The 5,139-nt window shown below is 30.2% G+C and overlaps 1 long non-coding RNA gene across 1 annotated transcript; it reads right to left on the bottom strand.

Annotated features, from left to right (window-relative positions):
• Window positions 1-667: 667 nt before the first annotated feature.
• Window positions 668-4,296, bottom strand: LOC139906812 (uncharacterized). The gene is made up of 2 exons (XR_011782763.1): window positions 3,058-4,296; window positions 668-2,952 (listed from the first exon to the last, which is right to left on the bottom strand). It is a non-coding gene; the product is annotated as an uncharacterized lncRNA (long non-coding RNA).
• Between the last annotated feature and the right edge of the window lie 843 nt (window positions 4,297-5,139).

The raw sequence follows: 5,139 nt of genomic DNA, 5'->3' as shown, positions 1-5,139 counted from the left end.
TTTCTTTGGATATAAATTACAAAGGAAATAGCTAATTACATAATTTTTATTAGGTAGTTAGAGGAGTTGATGTATGTCTACATATTTTAGTAAAATAAAACGGGAAGATTGCCCTAGTTGTGTTTTCTACTGTATATTATAATATTTTTTAGTAATTCGAAGATTAAGCTCACATGGACAATTTAAAGAGTATTTGCATTATTTGGGTCATACGAAAGATAACTTGTTGCTCCTAAATGATATTCATTCAGGCAATAGACACACATGATAACATGACATCAATCTAAAATATAATAGGTATATCAAGTGATACACATGATGATAATTTTCCCTAAGTCAGCTTTTGACCGAATTTTTAAATTAGTAATCATCATACATCCATTGTGTTTTGTAGCTGGCCCGTTAATTTTTAATTCTTAGTATAAAGAATGAATTTTATTTTCCTTAACAATTGTCATTATTCTTTCATTCCTGAGTAGTGAATATCCTTTTCTAAGCATAATTAATAATATTCAAACCCTGATTAAACATTCGTATGTGCTCATAAAATACGGAGCGTAACCCTGAGGAATTGTCGCTGAGATATAATTGTAAGTCCTAGTATGACTTAGAGTAGAATTGGGGATTAAAATCTGAGTAATTCTAGCAAATATATTATGTTATATTCTTTTTATTTCCTTCTTGGTACAACTGACTGTAGCTGATCTAATGAAACGTCATGAGCATAATTCTCCAAAACATTTTTCAAGTTGTTAGGGTTACCATGTTGATTTCCGGTTTTTTTTATTTTTAACATGCCCATTCCACACCAGTTTAACACCTTTTGTAATAATTCATATTATTAAATGCAAATATCTCTTTGTGTGTGTGCCCGGGAATCACGACCTAGCCAATGAATTTATTTTCTGAATTTTTTTGGCGTAGTTTCTTAAGTCTCAACTGAGGCTCTGGTAACAATTTTTTGTCCTTCAAGCCCATGGCGGCCTTAAAATAGCATTTTTCTAAAAACCAATCTTTTGAATAACAAACGACTACTTCATATAAAAAAAAAAATAATGACCGTCAAATTTATAAAATTATTCTGGTTGTATATTGGTATGTATATTTGCACACTTTTTTAAAAATGAGGCGTTAAGTTTTGGAGTAAGAAAAAATAAAGAGAAAATAAAACAAAAGATTTTTGACAATAATGTGAAAGTTGAGCGAACAACAGTTATACTTAAACATTTTTTCTTCTCTAAACCATATAATTTTCTTTTAAAAAAGTGTACAAAGATACATAACAAAACAGAGGTAAAAAAATTCTTTATTTTTTCTTTTATATGAAATAGAATAGTTGATAATTATTTTTAATTTCTTAATGTCCGGGCAACGTCGGGCAAACCTACTCTAGCTCATATTAAATAATGTAATATAAGGACGGTCCAAAATGAAACTATAATACAAATAATTATAATGACTAAGAAGAAACTTTGTTAGAACTTCCACTTTTCAGCTGATTCATGCTCCAATTCTTTTTGTTTTAATATAAGCTATTAAAGATACGAAAACCTATAAATAAATATAAAAACTTGTATTAAATCAGCCAACCCTGCTATGAAGATTCTTCTAAGGCTCGAATCCATTTGTGTTTTTTTTGTATATTGTGTACATCATTGAAATAAATACCTTACATGTTTACAGGCATTTCCTTGAATTTAGTTGATTCTACAATATATACGTCATCTTCTCTTAAATAAAATACAGATTTTAACGAAATATTAAAAATACAAATAAGAAATCTATTGGTACGTAAAAAATTGCACGTTAATCTAACAAAGAATACCTATTTCATACACCAGTAGTTCTCAATGTGGGGGTCGCAGGATACAACAGAGGTGTGGCGATATGATTTCCAAAAAAAGAAGAATATAATTTAAATTGATTTTACTTTTGTGGCATCTAAGCTTAAATAATGATGAATATTCATATTTTTTATAAGCCTCTTCTGGATCATTTTAAAAAGTATTTCTCAGAAGATAGTGCTCCAATTCAACAAAACTTTATACACCCCTTTTATAACCCCTGTTAATCAAATGTCCTTGGACATAGAAGATGCCCTTATTGAAATTTCATATGAATAAACATATAAAACAGATTTTTATTCTAAAATCCTTGAAGAATTCTGTATTTCTGTGATAAATGAGTACTCACTGCTGGCTAAAGCAGTTTTAGATTTACTTATACAATTAGGGTTAACTTATTTATGTGAGAATACCTTTTCCACATTAATTTATATCAAAAGTAACTAGAGATTGCAGCAACATGTTAAGGATGATTTTGGGGTTGCTGTGTCCAAAATTAAACCAAGAATAGACCTGTTTTTCTAAATATATACAGTGTACAACCGTCTCTCTAAGACCTTGACTATGAAGTACCTGCAATGTAATTTGTTTTGTGAATCTCCATTTTTTCAATATATATAGAATTAAAATATTAACTCTTATATATAACAACTTATATTATTTGCCTCTGGGTTGGACTTTATAGGGTTGGTATGACCTTAAGACATATATTTGCATAAAAATCAATCCAAATTTGATATTAATCTCTCAATGAGAGGTGTAGAAGTCACATATTGTCTAGTGATATATTTTAAGGGTTGAACTCAAAAAAGTTTGGGAGCCTTGTCATACATGACCATTCTATAGTCTATAATTTGTAAATGATGTACCATGAGAAATTTCATAGAAGTAATCAATGTACACCGTAATTAATAAATGTAAACAATAAAAAAACAAATCCATAATTTGAAATGAGGTGTCTTCTGGTACAAATTACCATAAGAAAATATCAGGAGCAAAAAATGAAGGCGACTAGAATATAAATGTGGTGCTTAAAATGCCAGAAACGCCAAAAAACGGTAGTGGTCCAATCGAGAAGAGGCTCTTTGACAGGAAGAAGGGAAGACCTCTGAAATGAAAAGCGACTTTAAACAACTCGAATTTTTATTTTAAAAAAATTAATAAAAAGACAAAACTACATTATTAAGGGAACATGGGAACATTTATGACTTACAATGTTAAATCTGTAGCCTCTCTAATTAGAGCTTCAAAAATATTTAAATACGTCAGAGGTATTTTGTTTTCTAGTGAAGTTGCTCTAAGTGATACCAGAAGTGAAGATACAATTGACATCGTCTACCTTTTTCGAAGAGCTCATTCTATCTTCTTCGAAGAGGCAAAAAGAAAGACAGGCCATTCTTTGGAGGAATAATTGTTTTTATATTAAAGTCACTTAGTCTTCAAATGAGAGAGTCAGACCATAGAGGAAATCATTAAGTGATTGAAATGAACTATTATCGAGGAAAAACAGCACTATATGGGTCCAAACCTACGATCCAAGCATTGGTTCTCTAACATTATCAAAAAGTCTAGAATGAGTGACTAATAGTGGGTGATCTTAAAATTACCCTCTACCTGTCACATGATGTTTCTGGCTATGGGGGTTCATGTAACAAAAATAACGCTTAAGATTTAGAAAAGGTTATTAATAATAAGAATATAATGGACTTAGGGCTTGGGTTTGATGATCTTGCATCAAAACTAACTTTTATAAGGATTACAAGAATTTGTAACAAAATAATAAGTCGACTTGATCATATTTTGTCTTAAATTAGATTAGCAAATTTTTTGGTAGAGTTTATGTTCTTCCCTTAACTCATTTATTACCATTCTCCAGTTTTAGCAGAATCTAATAATCCATCAAAACCTCTAAAATCTTTCTGGAAAATGAATGTGTCTATCTCAGAAGTGGAAGAAACTTGTAATGGGAAACCTGAAATCATAAAAAGGAAAAGGTGATTACTTTTCATGGGATTGGCTAAGAAATATTAAAATTCTGCAAAGAAAATAATCATGCATTAAGGAAAAGAGGCTGCTTCCGAAAAAAAGAAAAAAGGTTTGTATGCAAAAATAATAATATGATAATAATACCAGGAATGTGAAATTATAGGAGATTATAGAATATGAAAATATTGGAACACTTATAAGAATAAGGAATAAAAAGATAGAGTTGAATGTAAGGGAAGTCGTCCTTCAAATATCTTGAAAAATTGTTTAAGATAGGGAATCTTACTTCCATAAAGTTTTCTTTATCGGAAATATTGGAGGATCCGGATATAATATCCACAGAAATTTGCAGATTTTATTCCAAATTATATGGTAGTTCGATCTTCAAATCGATCAGACTATGTGACTTCTATTTGGACTGGATGATTTTGAAAGATCCAACGAAATAGAAACCCTTGTTGTTTAAATGGAGAAACTTAAAAAAAATGATAAATATTATTTCAATCGTGTTATATTTTTAGATATGAGTCGACTCACCCATCAATGAAGAAGAAATTATGAAGTTCATCCAAGGTTATGACAAAAAGTTACAAAATCCTGGATTGTCATAGTTGCCTTTTGAATTTCCCCAAAGGTTTGAAAATTTACTTTGACCAATCCTCGAAGAAGTGTTACAGGAATATATTCAGGTTGAGTTTTGTTCCTGACTTCATGAGCATTGCATCCTTTACTTTAGTCATAAAGAAGAACAAGTCATAGAATGGCATTAAGAATTACAGACCCTCCTGAATACCTCATACAAAATACTTACCGAAATATTGACTCATAGGCTTTCCAGAATTCTTCCATAGATTATATCAATGGATCAGAAAGAAATTATGGAATCTCGCTAGCCAGAAGACATACAGTCCTCTCTACAAAATGGTATAAACTTATGTACGTTACAATTTTTGTAGACTTCAAAAAGGCATTGGAAGTTTTATTAGATCGTGTGTAAGCAGATATGAGAGGAAGGAACTAAATAGGATCCAACTCCTTACATATCAATGATATTGGTTGGACTACTCCGATATCGATCATAAATTCTACTCTGAGTCCAACATATACTGCCTACTCTTCAACAAATTTTCAGTGTTATTTTTCATATTTCACACACTAGTAATTACTTTACACTTATATGTTCTCTCTTTAAGTATATAAGAATAATCACTTCTTGATCTGATTACTTATCTAGCGGGTTTTCTTTTCCTCCTTCAGTGGTGTTACCATTATTTTAATTAAACATATAATATTTCAAAGTCTTTCATTC

This window comes from Lepeophtheirus salmonis, chromosome 12 (assembly GCF_016086655.4).
Source record: "Lepeophtheirus salmonis chromosome 12, UVic_Lsal_1.4, whole genome shotgun sequence".
Classification (NCBI taxonomy): Eukaryota; Metazoa; Arthropoda; class Copepoda; order Siphonostomatoida; family Caligidae; genus Lepeophtheirus; species Lepeophtheirus salmonis.
Note: the sequence above shows the minus strand (reverse complement) of the source record. Positions and strands in the feature narration are given on the sequence as shown.